Source organism: Tachypleus tridentatus, chromosome 5, assembly GCF_004210375.1.
Source record: "Tachypleus tridentatus isolate NWPU-2018 chromosome 5, ASM421037v1, whole genome shotgun sequence".
NCBI classification, from domain to species: Eukaryota; Metazoa; Arthropoda; class Merostomata; order Xiphosura; family Limulidae; genus Tachypleus; species Tachypleus tridentatus.
In genome coordinates this window covers 24,628,935-24,648,383 of record NC_134829.1, presented here as the reverse complement: position 1 = coordinate 24,648,383, position 19,449 = coordinate 24,628,935, and the positions used below count along the sequence as shown (strand labels likewise).

The 19,449-nt window shown below is 32.3% G+C and overlaps 1 long non-coding RNA gene across 5 annotated transcripts in view; it reads left to right on the top strand.

Moving 5' to 3' along the window:
• Positions 1 to 19,449, top strand: part of LOC143250736 (uncharacterized) — a 36,200-nt gene that overhangs the window by 12,187 nt on the left and 4,564 nt on the right. Inside the window, exons 2-4 of one of the 5 annotated variants that reach the window (XR_013028339.1) lie at positions 10,508 to 12,235; positions 16,775 to 16,899; positions 18,848 to 18,996. This is a non-coding gene — a long non-coding RNA (uncharacterized LOC143250736). Of the gene's footprint in view, positions 1 to 10,507; positions 12,236 to 12,996; positions 13,442 to 16,774; positions 18,283 to 18,847; positions 18,997 to 19,449 lie in introns of those variants that run through there. The other 4 variants (XR_013028340.1, XR_013028341.1, XR_013028338.1 and 1 more) reach the window with 4 other exon arrangements.

Below are 19,449 nucleotides of genomic sequence, written 5' to 3'. Positions count from 1 at the left end.
TTGCGCGAAATTAAAAACCAAACTAACAAAAACAAAGAAACCAGTGTTTCTAATCGAAATTTGAGGTTACGTAACCAGTTGTTATTTCTTTTTATGACAAGTCTATGTGAAAAGAGACCCTGCATGCACAGGTGTTTAGGGCGCTCGATTCGTAACCTGAGGGTTGCGGGTTCGAATGCTTGTCACACAGAACATGCTCGTCCTTTCAGACGTGGGGACGTTACAATGTGAGAGTCAATTCCAACTATTCATTGGTAAAAGAGTAGCCCAAGAGATGGCAGTGGGGAATGATGACTAGCTGCCTTTCCTCGAGGCTTTTAGTAATAAATTAGGCACGGTTAATGCACATAATCCTTGCGTATCTGTGAGTAAGAAACAACAATCAAACTATGTGAGAAGAGAGAGCTAAGTCTGTATTTTCATTTCTTTGTGTTCTAACTTTCTCTCTTAAAAAGTTTGTTTTGAAGTTAAGCCTAAAGCTATACAATGCAGTGGTATCTGTGTTTTACGCACCATAGGTATTGAAATCCAATTTCTAGCGTTTAAGTTCTCAGACATATCGTTGTGCCACGATTAAGAACGAGACAAAGCAGATAATTACGTTGTTTGTCGTGTTATCTCTTGAGAAAGCAAAGGAAGTAGAACTGATAGTTTCATTCTTTATTATGTTAAATATCACAGATACTAAGAACGAGATAAAGTAGATTATTTCATTGTTTGCTGTGTTAATTTTTAAGAAAGCAAATGAAATCGAACTGATAGTTTTATTATTTGTTATTTTAAATATACTAAAATTAAGATCAATATAGAGCAGCTAATTTCATTGTTTCTTTTGTTAACTCTGAAGAAAGCAAAGGAAATAGAACTGATAGTTTCATTCTTTATTATGATAAATATATTAAGATTAAGAACGAAATAAAACAGATAATTTTATTGTTTGTCGTGTTAACGTTTAAGAACACGAATAATAAAGAACTTCATCTTTCATTCTTTATTATGTTAAGTATACTAAGAATACAAACCAGATAAAGCTGATCATTACATCATTTGTTGGTTAACTCTTAAGATAGTGAAAGAAGTATAACTGACAGTTTATTTATTATGTTAAATATAGAAAGATAAGAAACGAATAAAGCATATTATTTCATTGTTTGTCTTGTTAACTTTTGAGAAAGTGAAATAACTAGAACTGATTCTTTCTTTCTTTATTATGTTAAATATACTAAGGTTAAAAATGAGATGAACCAGATACATTTATAGTTTCTCGTGCTAACTCTTATGAAAGTGAACGAATTTGAACAGGTAGATTGATTCTTTATTATATTAAATATCACAGAGAGTGAAAACGATATAAAGAAGATAATTTCATTGTTTGTCGTGTTAACTCTTAAGAAAAGTAAGGAAATAGAAGTTGCAGTTTCACTCTTTATTATATTAAATATACTAAGATTGAGAGCGAGATAAAGTAGATAATTTTATTGTTTGCGGGTTAATTCTTAAGAATCTTAACGATGGAGAACTGATAGTTTCATTCTTTATCATGTTAAACAAAGTAAGATTCAAATAAAATTAAAGTTATAATTTTATTGTATGTCGTGTTAATTCTTAAAAAGCGAAGGAAATAAAACTCACAGTTTCAATTTTTATTATGTGAAATATCACTGAGATTAAGAAAAATATAAAGTGAATAATATCATTATTTGTCGTTTTAATTCTTAAGAAATCGAAGGAAATGGAAGTTATTGTTTCATTGTTTATTATATTAAATATCACAGTGACGGAGAACGAGATAAAGGAGATGATTTTATTTTTGTTGTGTTAATTTAAAAACAAGCGAATGAAATGGAACTGACAGTTTCATTCTTTATCTTGTTGGATATTACAGAGACTAAAAAGGAAATGAAGCAGATAATTTCAGTGTTTGTCGTAGTAACTCTTAATAAGCGAATAAAAGGGAACTAAAAGTTTCAATCTTTGTTATGTTAAATCTTCTAAGACTAAGAACGAGATAAATCAAATAATTTCATAGTTTGTCGTGCTACATTTTAAAAAAGAAAACGAACCAGAACTAATACTTTCATTCTTTATTATTTTAAATATACTAAGAATATAAACGAGATAAAGCTGATAATTTCATCATTTGTTGGTTATCTCTTAAGATAGGAAACGAAGTAGAACTGATAGTTCCATTCTTTATTATGATAAATATTAAAGAGACTAAGAACGAAATAAAGTAGATAATTTCATTGTTTGTTGTGTTAACCATTAAGAAAGCGAAAAAGTAGAACTGATTATTTCATTGTTTATTATGATAAATGTCACAAAGGCTAAGAACGAGATAAAGCAGATAATTTCATTGTTTGTCGTGTTAACTTTTAGAAAGTGAACGAATTCGAACTGAGAGTTTCGTTGTTTATTATGTTAAATATTATAAGGTACGAAACAAAAAAAAAGCAGAGAATTTTATTGTTTGTTGGGTTAACTCTTAAGAAAGTAAACGGAGTGTAAGTGACAGTTTCATTCTTTATTATGTTAAACATTAAAGAGACTAAGAACGAAATAAAGTAAATAATTCCATTGTTTGTCGTGTTAACTATTAAGAAAGTGAACGAACTCGAACTGAGAGTTTCGTTGTTTATTATGTTAAATATACTGAGATAAAAAACGAAAAAAACAGATAATATTTTGTTTGTTTGTTTAACTCTTAAGGAAGTAAACGGAGTGGAAATGACAGTTTCATTCTTTATTACGTTGAGTATTAAATAGATTAAGAATGAATTAAAGTAATTAATTTCATTGTTTGTTGTGTTAATTTTTAAGAAAACGAATGAAATGGAACTGACAGTTTCATTCTTTGTTATGTTAAACATACTAAGATTAAGAACAATATAGAGCAACTAATTTCATTCTTTGTTCTGTAAAGTGTCAAGAAACCGAAGGAAATAGAACTGATAATTTCAATCTTTATTGTGTTAAATATACTAAGATTGAGAACAAAATAAAACAGATAATCTCATTGTTTGTCGACTTTACTGTTACGAAAGCGAATCATTTGAAGTTGTTCTTTTATTTCTTATTATGTTAAGTATACTAAGATAAAAGGAAATAAAGTAGATAATTATATTGTTTATCGTGTTAACTCTTATGTAAGCAAAAAGGGAACTGATAGTTTCATTTTCTCTTATATTAAATATCATAGAGACTAAAAACGAGATAAAAATATGATTTTACTGTGTGTCCTGTTAACTCTTAAGAAAAGGAATGAAATGGAAGTGATATTTCATTCTTTATTATGTGAAGTATACTAAGATTTTAATCGAGATAAAGCAGATAGTTTTAACTTTTGTCGGGGTTACTCTAAAGAAAGAGAACAAATTAAAAGTGATACTTTCATTCTTTATTATGTTAAATATATTAATATTAAGAAGGAAATAAAACAGATAATTTTATTGTTTGTCGTATTAACTCTTACGAAAGCGAATGAAATGGAGCTGATATTTTCATATTTTATAGTGTTAAATATACTAAGATTAAGAAAACATAGAGCACCTAGTTTCATTGTTTATCGTGTTAACTGTTAAGAAAGTTAAGTAACTCGAACTGGTAGTTTCATTCTTTATTATGTTAAAGCTACGAAGATTGAGCACGAAATAAAGCAGATGATTTCACTGTTTGTGTGTTAACCGTGAAGAAAGCGAATGAAATAAAAGTGAGTGTTTCATTCTTTTTCATGATAAATATACTAAGATTAAGAAGGAAGTAAAGCAGATAATTTCATTGTTTGTCGTGCTAACTATTAAGAATGCGAAAAAGTAGAATTAATTGTTTTATTCTTTATTATGTTAAATTTCACAGAGACCAAGGACGACATAAAAGCAGATAATTAATTATCGAATAAAATGGAACTGATAGTTTCATTCTTTGTTATGCTAAATATAGTAAGATTAAGAACAATATATAGAGCTAATTTTATTGTTCCTTGTGTTAACTCTTAATAAAGGAAATGAAATGGAAGTGATAGTTTCATTCTTTATTCTGTTATATATACTAAAATTAAGAACGAAATAAATCAAATAATTTCATTGTCTCTCGGGTTAACTCTTAAGAAAAAACGGAGTATTAGCGACAGTTTCATTCTTTGTTATGTTAAATACCACAGATACTAAGATCGAGATAAAACAAATAATTTCATTGTTTGTCTTGTTAATTCTAAAGAAATGAAACGAACTTGAACTGAAAGTTTCACTTTTTATTATGTTAAATATAGTAATATTAAAATCAAAATAAAGGAGATAATTTCATTATTTGTCATGTTAAGTTTTAACAAAGCGAAAAAGTAGAACTGATGGTTCATTCTTTATTGTATTAAATATCATAAAGACTAAGAATGAGATAAATCAGGTGATTTCATTTTTCGTCGTGTTATTTTGTAATAATGCGAAAGAAGTAGATCTGATAGTTTCATTCTTTATTATATTAAATATCACTGATATTAAGAACGAGATAAAGCAGATCGTCTTTTATTATTTGTTGGGTTAACAACAGATACTAAGATTATGAACGAGATAAAGTATATAGATTCATTGTTTGTCACGTTAACTCATAAGAAAGTAAACGAACTAGAACTGATACTTTTATTCTTGGTTATGTCAAATATATAAAGATTAAGAAAGAAATAAAGCAGATAATTTCATTACAGACGCTAAGAACGACGTAAGGCAAATAATTTCATTCTTTTTCATGTAAACTATTAAGAAAATGAATGAAATAAAACAGATATTTTCATTTTTTATTATGTTAAATTTATTAAGATTAAGTATGAACTAAAGCAGATAATTTCATTGTTTTTCGTCTTAACTCTAAGAAAGGGAATGATACGGAATTGATAGTTTCATTCCTTATTATGTTTAATATCACACAGACTAAGAACGAAATTAAGCAGATAATTTTATTCTTTGTCAGGTTAACTCTTAAGAAAGTGAACATGTAAAATCGATATCTTTATTCTTCAATATGTTAAATATACTAAGGTTAAAAGCGAAATAAAGATGAGAATTTCATTGTTTGTCGTGTTATTTTTTAAGATAGTAAACGAATTAGAAGTGATAGTTTCATTTTTTATTACGATAAATATACTCAGATTAAAACAAAATAAATCAGATAATTTCATTCTTTGTCGTTGTAACTCTTACGAAAGTAAACGAACTCGAACTGATAGTTTTATTCTTTATTATATTAAATATCATAGAGACTAAGAACGACCTAAAGCAGATAATTTTATTGTTTGTCGAGTTAAATCTCAAGTAAGCGAATAAAATGAAACTCATAGTTTCATTCTTTGTTCTTTATTGTTTCACGTGTTTACTCTTAAGAACGCGAAGGAGATAGAACTGATAGTTTCGTTGTTTATTATATTAAATATCATAGAGACAGAACGAGATAAAGCAGATAATTTTATTGTTTACTTGAAGACGAGAAACCCACTTGAATTAAAAATATATCTCAGAATGGCTGGTGTGGGTATTAACATTTTTATTGACATGAAGAAAACATCATTGTGACCTTCCTAGGTCATCTTCAGGTTAAGAAAGAGAATGTTTGAATGTGACCGTTGACGGACATATGTCTTAGAGGCGAGAGTATAAACTGGTACGTGATTCTAGGGTGTGTTGCATTTGGATGTAAACACGAAATTTTATCAAAAAACAGGTACAAAACTGAAGTCCATGCTATGTAAAAACTACACTGACGAACATAACAACAACATAATTTATAAAATAGAATGCGACAACTGCCACGACTTCTGTATTGGAGAAACAAGTAGAGAAAGTGAAAATAAATTTCAAGAAGAAAAAAAATCACACGTTTTTGAACACTGCAAATTAAATAAACATAACATAACCATAGAAAACACCCAGATATTAAGTAGGGAAACAAAGACATACCAACGTAAAATCAAAGAAGTCCTACTTATAGAGTAACTAAAACCAAAATTAAACCGATATACAGGAACACCTTTATACCTATACTGATTAATAACCTAACAACGCACCCTAACAATCCCATACCTGTTTATACTGTCGCCTCTGAGACATGTGTCCGTCAACGCCCTTATTCAAACTTAACCTGAAGATGACCTAGAAATGTCAAAACAATGTTTTCTCCTTACAAATAAAAGTGTCAATAGCCATACCAGCCGTTCTGAGATATAATTTCATTCTTTTTCGTGTTAACTCTTAACAAAGCGAAGGAAGTAGAACTGACAGTTTTATACTTTATTTTGTTAAATATCCAGCGATTAAGATGAGATAAAATAGATAATTTTATTGTTTGTCGGGTTCACTCTGAAGAAAGTTAACGAAGTAGAACTGATAATTTCATCCTTTATTATGTTAAACATACTAAAATTAAAAACAAAATAAATGAAATAATTTCATTGTTTGTCGTGTTAATTCTTGTGAAAGCGATGAAAGTAGAAGTTCCAGTTTCATTCTTTGTTCTTAAATATTACAGAGACTAAGAAAGAGATAAAGCAGATAATTTAATTGTTTGTCATGCTAAACTTTAAGAAAGCGAATGAAATAGAACTGATAGTTTCATTCTTGATTACGTAAACATAACAGAGACTAAAGACGAAATTAAGCAGATAATTTCATTGTTTCTCGTGTTATTTGTTTGTTTTGGAATTTCGCACAAAGCTACTCGAGAGCTATCTGTGCTAGCTGTCCCTAATTTAGTAATGTAAGACCAGAAGGAAGGCAGCTAGTCATCACCACCCACCGCCAACTTGTGGGCTACTCTTTTACCAACGACTAGTGGGATTGACCGTCACATTATAACGCCCCCACGGCTAAAAGGGCAAGCATGTTTGGCGAACCCGCGACCCTCAGACAACGAGTCGCACGCCTTAACACGCTTGGCCATGCCGGGCCTTCTCGTGTTAAGTCTTAAGTAAGCGAATAAAATAAAAATCATAGTTTCATTCTTTGTTATGTTAAATATATTAAGGTTAAGAACGAGATAAAAAAGATAATTTCATTGTTTCCCTTGTGAACTCTTAAGAAAGTTCACAAACTAGAACTGATAGTTTTATTTTTATGTTAAATATCACAGAGATTAAGAAAGAGACAAATGAGATTATTTCCATGTTTGTCGGGTTAACTCTGAAGAAAATGAACGAAGTGGAACTGACAGGTTTATGCTTTACTATGTTAAATATCACAAAGACTAAGAACGAGATAAAGCATACAATTTTATTGTTTGTCTGTTGTGTCAACTGTTAGGAAAGCGAATTAAATAGAACTGACAGTTTCATTCTTTATTATGTCAAAAATGACAGAGATAAAAAGAAGATAAACGTGATAATTTTATTGTTTGTCCTTTTAACTCTTAAGGAAGCAATGAAATAGAACTGATATTTCTCTACTTTATTATGTGAAAGATCACAGAGATTTAGAACAAGATAAAAGAGATAATTTCATTGTGTTTTCTTGTTATCTCTTAAGAAAACGAATGAAATAGAAATAATAGATTCATTCTTTATGATGTTAACTATAATAAGGTTAATAACGAAATAAGACTATAAATTCATTGTTTGTCGTGTTAACTTTTAAAAAAGTGGTCGAAGTAGAACTGAAAGGTTCATTCTTTGTTATGAAATACCAGAGAAACTAAGACAGATATAAAGGAGTTAATTCCATTGTATGTAGGGTTAACTCTCAAAAAGTTAACGATGTAGAACTGATAGTTTGGTTTTTTTATTATGTTAAAACACAAAGAGTAACAAAAAATAAAGTAGATAATTTTATTGTTTGTCTGTCGTGTTAATTCCTAAAAAAGCGAATGAAATAGAACTGATAGCTCATTCTTTATTTTATTATTTATTACAGAGATTAAGAACGAGATAAAGCAGATAATTTTCTTGTTTCTCGGATAAACTCTTAAGAAAGTAAAGAGAGTAGTAGTGTTTGTTTCATTCTTTATTATGTTGCTAAAAAGGACACAAAAGTTCGAGATCAAACAGATAATTTCATTGTTTGTCGTGTTAACTATTAAGAAAGCGAATGGAACAGAATCAATAATTTCATTTTTCTTATGTTAAAAACACAGAGATTAAGAACGACTTAAGGAAGATAATTTCATTGTTTGTCATGCTAACTCATAAGAATGTGAATGAGCTAGAACTGATATTTTCATTTTTTATTACGTTAAATATCACAGAGGTTAAGAAGAACATAAAGAAGATAATTTAATTGTTTGTTGTGCTACCAATTAAGAAAGAGAAGTAAATAGAACTGATAGTTTCATTCTTTATTGAATATCAGAAAGATTTAAAACGAGATAAAGCAGATTATTTATTTATTTGTCGTGTTAAGGTTTAAAAAGCGAATGAAACGAAATTGATAGTTTTATTTTTCATTATGTTAAATAAACTGAGGTTGAGAACGAAGTAAATTCGAAAATTTTTAATTGTCGCGTAAACTATTAAACGAAGAACTGTTATTTTCCTTCTTTTCTCTGTTAAATATCACAGAAACTAAGAATGTGACAAAGGAAATAATTTCATTGATTTTTGTGCTACCTTTTGAGAACGAGAAGGAAATAGAGCTGTTAATTTCATTCTTTATTATGTGAAATATTGCATAGATTTAGAACGAGATAAAAGAGATAATTTCATTGTTTTTTTCGAGTTATCACCTAAGAAAATGAATGAAATAGAACTGATAGTTTAATTCTTTATTGTGTTAAATATAGTGAGGTTAAGAACGAAATAAGAAGATAATATCATTGTTTGTCGTGTTAACCTTTAACAAAGTGATCGAAATAGAACTGAAAGTTTCATTCTTTATTATGGCACCCAGTGATACAGTGGTATTCCTGCGGACTTACACGATAAAAACCAGATTTTGATACCCGTGGTGGGCAGAGCACAGATAACCCATTGTGTAGCTTTGTGCTTAATTCTAAACAAACAAATCTTTATTATGCTAAATGCCACAGAAACTAAGACAAAGATAAAGGAGATAATTCCATTGTTTGTAGGGTTAACTCTAAAAAAAGTTAACGTTGTAGAACTGATAGTTTAATTCTTTATTATGTTAAAAACAAAAAGAGTAATAAAGAAACAGAGTATATAATTTTGTTGTTTGTCTGTCGTTTTAACTCCTAAGAAACCGAATGAAACAGAACTGATAATTTTATATTTTGATTCTTTATGATGTCAAATGTCATGAAGAGAAAGAACGACATAAAGGAAACAATTTCATTGCTTTTTATATGCAAAAACGGCTCGTTTTTGCATATAAATTTCTCAACAAGTGGGTTTCTCGACATCACTGATTATAATTTCATTGCTTGTTGTGATAACTCTTAATAAGCGAATAAAATGGAACTCTGTTTCTTTCTTTATGCCAAATATACTAAGATTAAAAACAATATACAGCAGCTAATTTCATTGTTTCTTCCGTTAACTCTCAAGAAAGCGAAGAAAATGAACTGATAATTTAATTCTTTATTATGTTAAATATACTAAGGTTAAGAACGATATAAACCATACAATTTCGTTGTTTTAGTGTTAACTTTCAACAAAGTGTACATAGTAGAACTCATAGTTTCACACGTTATTATGTTGAATATCCCAGAGACTAGATACAAGATAAAGGAAATAATTTCATTGTTTGTTGTGATAACTCTGAATAAAGTTAAGAAAATGGAATTTATAGTTTCATTCTTAATTATGTTAAGTATCACAGAGATTAGGGACGATATAAAGCATATAATTTCATTTTTGTCAGGTTAACCCTTAAGAAAGCGAAGTTCTTGTTTCATTGTTTATTATGTAAAATATAACAGATATTAAGAATAAGATAAAGCAGATAATTTCATTGTTTGTCGTGTTATCTTTTAAGAAAGCGAATGAAATAGAACTGATAGTTTTATTCTTTATTGTGTTAAATATAGTGAGGTTAAGAACGAAATAAAGTAGATAATTTCTTGGTTGTCAGGTAAACTATTACCAAGGTCAACGAAGAAGAACTGTTAGTTTCATTCTTTTTTGTGTTAAATATTATAGAGACTAAGAAAGAGATAAAGGAAATAATGTTAATGTTTGTCAGGTTAACTCTTTAGAAAGTGAACGAAGTAGAACTGATAGTTTCATTCTTTGTTATGTTAGATGTGAAAGAGATAAAGAACGAAATAAATCAGATAATTTCATTACTTGTCATGTTAACTCTTAAGAAAGCAAATGAAATAGAATTGATAGTTTTATTCTTTAGTCATGGTTTAGCTATTGTGTGTGTGTATATAGAAAAGAAAGAAAAAAAACATTTCGTGGCAGGTATTTAGTTTTTAAAGGAAGATGAACTTCCCGACTGGGATGTTCAGGGATATTTATATCCCCCATGCCCCGCTCATGTTAGAATTTTAATGCTGTCACAGATTGTGTTTAGTTTTTCCTGATGTTGCAGTATGTCGGATGTTTGAGAAGTTGACATAATGAAAATAGTTTCAGAGTAAAGCAACGAAAAGACCGGACGAGTGAAGGCAACAGAGCTGGAGTAGTCCAGGCTGACTCGAAAATGAACCAAAAGAAGCGGCAAACCAACAACACACCAAACGCCCCCTGTTCAGGGCCACCGAGTGGCTGGGATCTATAAATCCAAATGCCTCAGAATTTGATGTGGGGAAACGGGAGTACCCCCAGAAAACCCACGTACACAAGACAGGCGCCGAATAATCTATCTGTCTTGTGCCCAGTGCTGGAATTAAAGGAAAGCATCGAATTTTGATTAGACAGTAAATTAAAATAGTATTAAGTTTAACTAGTTGAGGTCTTGAAGGCTAATATTCTTGTCTTGTGATCAGAGCTGAAATAAAGAAGAAAAAACTAGTTATTATTCGTCACTCAATTGAAATATTATGATTAGTTTTACTTTTTTGAGCTCTTGGAAACTAGATATGCGTTATATGGAGATGTTATTTTGTGTGGGGCGCATGTCATGGTATGTAGTTTGGCAGTTAGGGAATTTCGTCTCTGCGTTTTTATAGTATTTATGGGCTAGTGTTGAGAGGCGGTCAGTGATAAGAGGTATGTTGCAAATATCATGTATATATTTGATAGGAGTGGATATGGGTACTCTAAGTGCCATTCTTAATACTCTGTTTTTTTTGGAGTTGTATGTGATTGGGGCTCCGTACTCAATTAGAGGACGAATGTAAGCTTTATAAATTTTAATAATTGTATCGGGTGTGCAGCCTTTGTCGCTTCCAGTTTTAAGTTTTAAATGGTATATCCTATTGCTCACATATTTGTTGATCGTGTTGAGTCCAGGAGAGTCGCGTGTCAAACGTCATTCCAAGAAATTTGACGTATGATAATTTGATTGTATCGCTTCCTAATTGTAGATTTATTTTTTCAAGTTTTTATGATGTTTATTGAGGCTGTGCCTGAATGCTATGACAGTGGTTTTGTGAGGGTTTAGTATGACTCTCCAATCGTTACACCAGTTGAGTATGGCATTAAGAGTTTCTTGAATTCTGTTACTAGCGATTATTGAGTTGCTCGATACAGTCCAAATGGCAATGTCGTCAGCGTATTGTGAGAAGTATGTGTAGGTCAGGTCAGGAAAAGGTATGTTGCTCACGAAGATAATGTATAGTAGTGGAGATAGAACGGAGCCTTACGGAACACTAGCGGTGATATTAAATGTCTTAGATATAGTATAGTATAGTGTGTGTATGGGAAACGCAAACGCAAACTGACGTGGCAGGGGTTTAGTTTAGAGAGAGAGAAATCGTAAGAATTCTCTCTCCAACTGGGGTGTTCAGGAACGTTGTGGTTCCTCTTCGTCCCCTTTCCTGGAAGGTTATTGAATTTAGCTTTTTTTATTTTATTTATTTATTTTTTTTATAAATAGCTTTTAAACTCTTTTTTGGGTGAAGGTGGTCATGCTTAATATTATCCATGACCGAGGCAAAGGCAGCACCGGAGAAAACAGTCAGGTCCCGTCCCGAAAGACAGATGTCAAAGTAAATATCAACACAAAACACAAACGACCCGATTCAGGGCCTGGCAATGAGTTGCCTGGGCTGGGATCTAAAGATCCAATGCCTAAGTTTTTCCTGTGGGGGAAAACGGGAGCGCCCCGAGGAAAACCCACTTTCACAGGACAGGCGCCGAAAGTTTTACCTGTCCTGTGCCCGAGACCTAGAAAAGAAAGTACATAGTATTAACGTGAGTTTTGTCCTTTAAGTGCTTTGTTGTGTGATTCTTGAAATATGTTGTAAGGTGAAATATATTTGGTTGGTGCACTAGTTAATTTATAGAGTGATGCCGTTAGTTTGTTTCTGTTTTCTGCTTTTAAATAATATTTGTGTATATTTCTGTTAGTCTATTTCTTAGTGTTGGTAAATTGCTAATTTGATGTATATAATTTACTGGAGTGAATGATGGTAGACTGAATGCAGATCTTAGTATTTTGTTTTGTTGAACTTGGATTTTCTGGAGTGTGTTATTTGACATATTATATGTGACTTGACATCCATACTCTATTAGTGGACGGATGTAAGCCTTGTATATTTGGATAATGGTGTTTGGTGAGCATTTCGAGTGTTTACTGGTTAGAGTCATTAAGTGTGAAATCCGTTTTCTACTTGATGAGTGTATATTGTTAACATGTTTTTTCCATGTTAGTTTTGTGTCGAAAGTGATGCCAAGGAATGTGATGTTTTTGCTCATGTTAATGGGCGTATTTCCAAGTGATATTTTTTTTTCTAGATTTTTTCTTTGTTTTTTTAATTTCCTATAGAAGGTGATTGCTTGTGTTTTGGTTGGATTTAAAACTACTCTCCACTTGTTACTCCAGGTCGAGACGTTGTTCAGTGATTCTTGCACGCGAGACATGGCCATCACTGGATTTCTGGAGGTGCTCCAGATAGCGATGTCGTCTGCGTATTGTGAATTATGCGTGTATGTTAAATTGGGGAAAGGTATGTCACTGACGAAAATAATATATAGAAGTGGAGAAAGGACTGATCCTTGGGGCACTCCTGCAGTTATATTGAATAATTTTGATATAGTTTTGTTGACATTTACTTGTGCTGTTCTATCTGTTAGAAAATTTGATACCCATTTAACTATGGTAGGGTTTATCTTTAGGTAGTTTAGTTTGTATTTAATGGCATTGTGCCAAACGCTGTCAAATGCTTTTTTGACATCTAGGAATACACCAATGGTTACTTGGTTGTTGTTAAAAGCTTTATAGACTGATTCGGTGAGTCGTGTGAGGTGATCTGTTATTTGCCTGTTTTTCCTGGAGGCATTTTGGGATTTTGGAAGGATGTTATTTGTCTCACAAAAGTGGAGAAGACGGTTGGAGATAACCCTCTCCATTAGTTTGCCAAGGCAGCTTAACAGACTGATTGGACGGAAATTATCTGGGTTGGTTCTGTTGGTTTGTTTCTTTGGAATCGTGGTTATGATGGTTTTTTTCCAAGTGTCAGGGTAATATCCAGTTGTTAGTGAAATGTTCATGATGTTTGTGAGGTGTTGTAATAGGAGAGTAGAGCTTTTTTTCAGAATAATGTTTGGTATTTGGTCATGTCCGGGGGAAGTATTCTTCAAGTTTTTAATATTAATTTTTAGTTCAGTTATGGTTATTTTTCTATTAATTGAACTTGAGTGTGCTTCCAGTGTCTCGCCAGGGAACCGTGGTGAGAATGAAGCTTGGTTTGTATTTATGAAGTTGTTGACGTGATGTTTGTGTTGTGTGTCAAAGTCGACTGAATTTAGGTTGCTGAAGGAGGATTCGTAGTAGTCAGCTAATAGGTCCGCTTTTTTTACGTCCGTCCTTGCGATTTTATTGTTGTGTGTGATATGTTGTAGCACGTGATTTGTGTTTTTGTCTGAAGAAATACTATTGAATTTTTTCCAAAATTCTTTTGGATTGTTTTTGATTTTTTCTAAGTTTTTACAAAAGTTTTGCCAATTCGTTTCTTTTGCTATTTTAATTTCTTGTTTAATTTTTGTATTTGTTCTATTGATCTGTATTTTGATAGATGGATTACGTGTAATGTAGTGTGTTCGTTTTAATTGCCTGCGTGTGTGTGTGTGTGTGTGTGTGTATATATATATACATTTTAATGCCCAACGACTGTTATGGTGTATACCAGATTAAAGCAAGCAAAATTTTATTTAAGTCGTTTACAAATACTTTTTATAGTGAAAATTAATTATACAACATTATTTATTTTACATGTTAATTTTAATATTGATTACTTATTTATATGTGTTTATTGTTATTATTATTTAACCATTTGGGTTCAAAGGGTTTTTTTTCTCCTTTGCCTCGAGGGGGTAAAGAAAAACGAAGATATATCCTACTCTCCTCAAGACTGCCTAGATGTGACCTCCTTATCACAAAACTAAACGGACTTAGAGGAGTAAACCTGGAAAAAAATCTCAGTTCTCTGAATAAGGATTATCATTTATTATCGTTGACACTTTTTAAATAAAAAAAAACGTTAGTGCCGAAGAATCTTCAATGAATTAGGCCAAGAAATATTACATTCTTTAGTTTTAGACAAACAGGGGTTGCTAAGTACAGCCCAGAACAATTTATTATCTACTAAGAAGAAACGAAGACTTGGCTTCTCGAGATCTGCAATGAGATTGAAAATAAAAACAACTGGAGTAGATATTTTTGAAATATCAGGTCACCTGTTAAGTAATGTCCGATTCTAGGTTCAGAAAAGAGAAAAGAGTTCAAACGCTTTTAATGCTATTTAATCAATAATGTATGTTCCATTATTATTAATTACTTCCCTCTAACGATTCACAAGCTTCTGAAAGCCACTTCTTTAAAATTTTTGGGGTTTAGAAGAAAAGAATGTAGAGGGTAGTTTTGACGTCTTCATGTGTTCCAAGCTCTTTTCCATCAAGGTAGTTCTGTGAACTTCGGAATAGATGATAATCATATGAGACAAGGTCCGGAGAATAAGGAGGATGTGGAAGTTTTTCCCTGTCTAACTCCTCAGTCTTTGCAGATATGATCCTTGCTGTATGGATCCGTACATTATCCTGGTGTAACACGATACCTTTACGATTGATCAAATCAGGCCTCTTTTCATTCGGTGCAACATTCGAGCGCTCTAATTGTTGACAATAGAAGTCTGATGTAATCGTTACATCGAGTGGCAGAAACTCAAAGTGGATCACACCAACAATATCTCACTAAACACTTAACAAGACATTCCAAGAGTGGAGGTGCATTTGGGGCTGTGCTTTAGCCAGTGTTACTTGCACTGAGTCATTGTCTGCGGCGTTTAACATTTTTATAAAATATCCATTTTTCATCTCCAGTCATTAACGTGTCTACAAAAGGTTAGTTATGTTCACGGGATTGCAGAGAAGTACCAATGTCCACTCTTGCTCTAAGGTTGGCTTCTCTCAAATCATGGGGGACCAATTTTCCAAGTTTTGACACCTTTTCAAGCTGTTGCAGATGACGGTAAACTGCTGAATAGGTTGAATTAAACTTCTGCACTAGTTCTTCAACTGTTACAGCACAATTTTCATCAAGTGCAGCTAGCAGCAAGTCACCATTAAACTCAACAGGACAACCTGAACGTGGTGCCTTACTTAAGCTGTAGTCACCTGATCTGAACTTCTAAAACCACCTTCGACATTTTCTTTCATCGAGAGACTCTGCATCACAAACACCTTGAATGTTTCGTGTAGTTTCTGCTGCACTATTGCCTTTTTTAAATTCATAAAGCATTATATGTCTAATGTGCTCCTCAGACACATCCATCTTCATCAGGGTTTACTTGATTAATGATCTGAACAAGTAGAGTTAGGTTAGTTTCTTTTATTTGTCTGAATATTTTATACACGTCCTACTACATATTTTAGTCATTAAAAGCTTCTACAAAGACAAAAATAATGATGCCCTTTCTGTATTAAAATTTCGGGCATGACTTATGGGATGCTTTTCAGTGACTTAAAAATGACAGAGACTGATAGAAGAACACTAAACGGTAATAATATACGTATTTACTCTGGTAAAAATTATGTGCTACTAAAGATGACGTTAGACACTTGATAAGTAAGAGAACCATAATGCTGCTCACGGATTGGAATCCTGCTAATGCTAAGATTTTATCTGCAAAGTCTGAACAGTGCAATATTTGAACAGTATTGTGCTTTGCACCAACTAAAGAATGTGATGATGAGCAGAAAGTGTGTGTGTGTGTTTTCTTATAGCAAAGCCACATCGGGCTATCTGCTGAATCCATCGAAGGGGAGCAGAAAGATGAATCTTATGATACTTTACGTAGCGAGATGGTTTATTTTGTTTCGTGTTGAATTTCGCGTAAAGCTACACGAGGGCACGAGGACTATCTGAGCTACCCGTTCCCAACTTAACAGTGTAAGATTAGAGGAAAAGCAGCTAGTCAACATTACTCACCACCAACTCTTGGGCTACTCTTTTACCAACGAATAGTGGGATTGACCGTCACACTATAACGCACCCACGGCTGAAAGGGCGAGCATGTTTGGTGTGACGGAGATTTGAATCCACGACCACCAGATTACGAGTAGAGCGCCTTAACCACCTGTTCATGCCGGGCCTAGAATAAGAGACACAAATTATTGTTATATAGAGGACTAGAGAATTCAGGGGCATGCTTACATGTAAACTGGAACTTCTTGTAAAGAACAAATTTTATTAGAAATTTATTAATAAAGAAAGCTTTTCTTCCGATACTATAGGAACATTATACAGATGTGACGGAGATTCGACTCCGTGACCCTCAGATTACCAGTGGAGTACCTTAACCACCTAGCCACGCCGGTCCCTAAGTGAGATGGAAGACGTGACTTGAAGAACGTTTTAGGTGATAGTATGCTAAAACTGGCAATAAAAATTATGAAATTGAAAGAATTATGGATATTTAAAGAATTGGTGGAATAAACGACAGTAGCAGCATTTTATTTTATTTTTTGTGAATAAAATGACCTAACCTTTGATGGAAGTATATTTGTGCACAAATATTTATATAAATATAGTTAGAGTTCAACGGACAGTCTTGCCTAAACTGATTATTTAACTATTTATGGAGAGCGAATAAATACTGTATTAAATGTGAGAAACTAGTTCAACACATTCATAAGTTCAAGAGATATTTTGAGTGATGACCAACTAATGTGTGCTGTTCTTAAACATCAACTAATAAAAACAAAACGAAAAGAGTTATGAGATTTGATATTGGTAAGTTACTGCAATAATCTATAAAATACGAATATGTTTTTGAGCATCAAAATAGATTTCCAGTATTAGAAACTATGGATCACGATAAGAATAATGTAAACACTACGACACGAAACATGTAAAACATACAAGTAAGTAACATATTCAGTAAAGCAGAAAAAAGTACGGTAATCAGGCGAAACATGAGCAGTTATATAAGGGAGGAAGATGCAGAAGCAGCATGTGGATGGAGGGGATAGAACTTCTTATTTATCAAGATGTAAATGGAACAAATACTGTAATAAAGTCTGAATAAAAAGTTCAAAGATTGCCAATAAGGAATAAACAAAAATATTGTGAAAATCCCACATCTGGAGCCGATCAAGAAAGAAATAGAGAGTTGGAAGGTAACCAATAAGGAATAAGCAAAAATACTGTGGAAATCCCACATCTAGAACTGATCAAGAAAGAAATAGAGAGACTGCTACGAGGATCAGAGAAGCTTATTAATTTATTCAAGAGATTGTCGGGAAGGGAAGAGCAATGACAAACTAAGCAGTAAGAGATGGTAGTGGAGAGAAGATGACAGAGGAGCAATGACAAACTAAGCAGTAAGAGATGGTAGTGGAGAGAAGATGACAGAGGAGCAATGACAAACTAAGCAGTAAGAGATGGTAATGGAGAGAAGATGACGGAGGAGCAATGACAAACTAAGCAGTAAGAGATCGTATTGGAGAGAAGATGACAACTGAGGCAAGAATTATTTTGAGACAGAAGGAGCATTTCAAAGAGTTTATTAATTAGATACATAAGGATGATGGAAATGGACAAACCTTGGACAAACCTCCTATTCCAAATGAGCTGTACGTTGACTTAAAGGAAATTAGCAATGAGGAAATACAAAGAGCAATAAGAAAGGGTAACACGTAGATAACGCCTCTGACTAATGGGGTTGTGGGTGAGACGCATGAAGTGGATAATAATTATACACCTAGAATGTAGATGAAATTCAGTGTCGTGACTGTGAAAGGTGAGCCTCCCCCACATAGAAAAGTAAATATATCCTATTATATTAGTTACGAATCTGTCTAAATGATGTCATTAATAGTGGAACCACAATTTAGGTCAAAAAATTAAATTATATGTCTCTCCTCTTGTCGGCAATTTTAAAGTGTTTCATTCGATATAAGAAAGTTGTATTTATAAACAAGTTCTAAAGAGGTTCCAACTGTAGTATTTATTCTTTAACTATTATTGATTGGTAATTCTCATTTCACTCTGTACTTAAGGTATTAAAGGAACACCAAATATCTGTAAAAAACTTACTCCAAGGTCAATGGGTAATGATAACATTGTTTACACTAGAATTGTGATTGAAAGTAGTGCTACATAATAATAATACTTTTAAAAGCGGACACTCCATTTAAAAGTGTGTCACTTAAGTGAAATTGGTCGACGCCATTGAAGAACAAGAAATTCATTTTTTTTGCTATGTTATTTACAGACATTCCAGAACTTGTGACTCAGTCATTACGCAGATATTGTTATAAAAGGAAACACTGTATAGTATTGTAAAGTTCTGATGACCTTTTCAGGAGATACTTAAAATAACATTTCAATGAACAATCCGGGCCACCCCTACACAAACAGTACTACTGTCTGCCTGATTACAAGTAGTAACACAACAAGCGAACAGTTCATTGGCTCTTCAAGGCTGTCTTTTCATACCAACACAAAAAAGAAGGTAAATTTTTTAAATCAACCAAATATTTTTCGTAAAAATAATGCTGATTATTACTACTTCTAACTCGGTCTCTAAGCCTTGTTATAAAACTAACACTTCTCAGCTGCATGCAAATCTTATACTTGTATCTTCTCCCCTATTATCTCCAGAATGCTTCTCACTGACACAGCGGTATGTCTGCGGACATACAATGCTAGAAACCGGGTTTCGATACCCCTGGTTGGCAGAGCACAGATTGTGCATTGTGTAGCGTTGTGCTGAACTTCAAACAAACAGACCTTTAGAATAGAGCAAATAAATGAGTGACCCGTATTCCATTAATTCATGGATAATTTTGTAAACTTCAATAATATCACTTTTTACCTTTCTTTACCGAGGAAAAGTTAAGAAATCCTAACCTATTTTTTAACATAAATCCTCTATTCCCACGTGGTATTCAGGTCCATTGATATC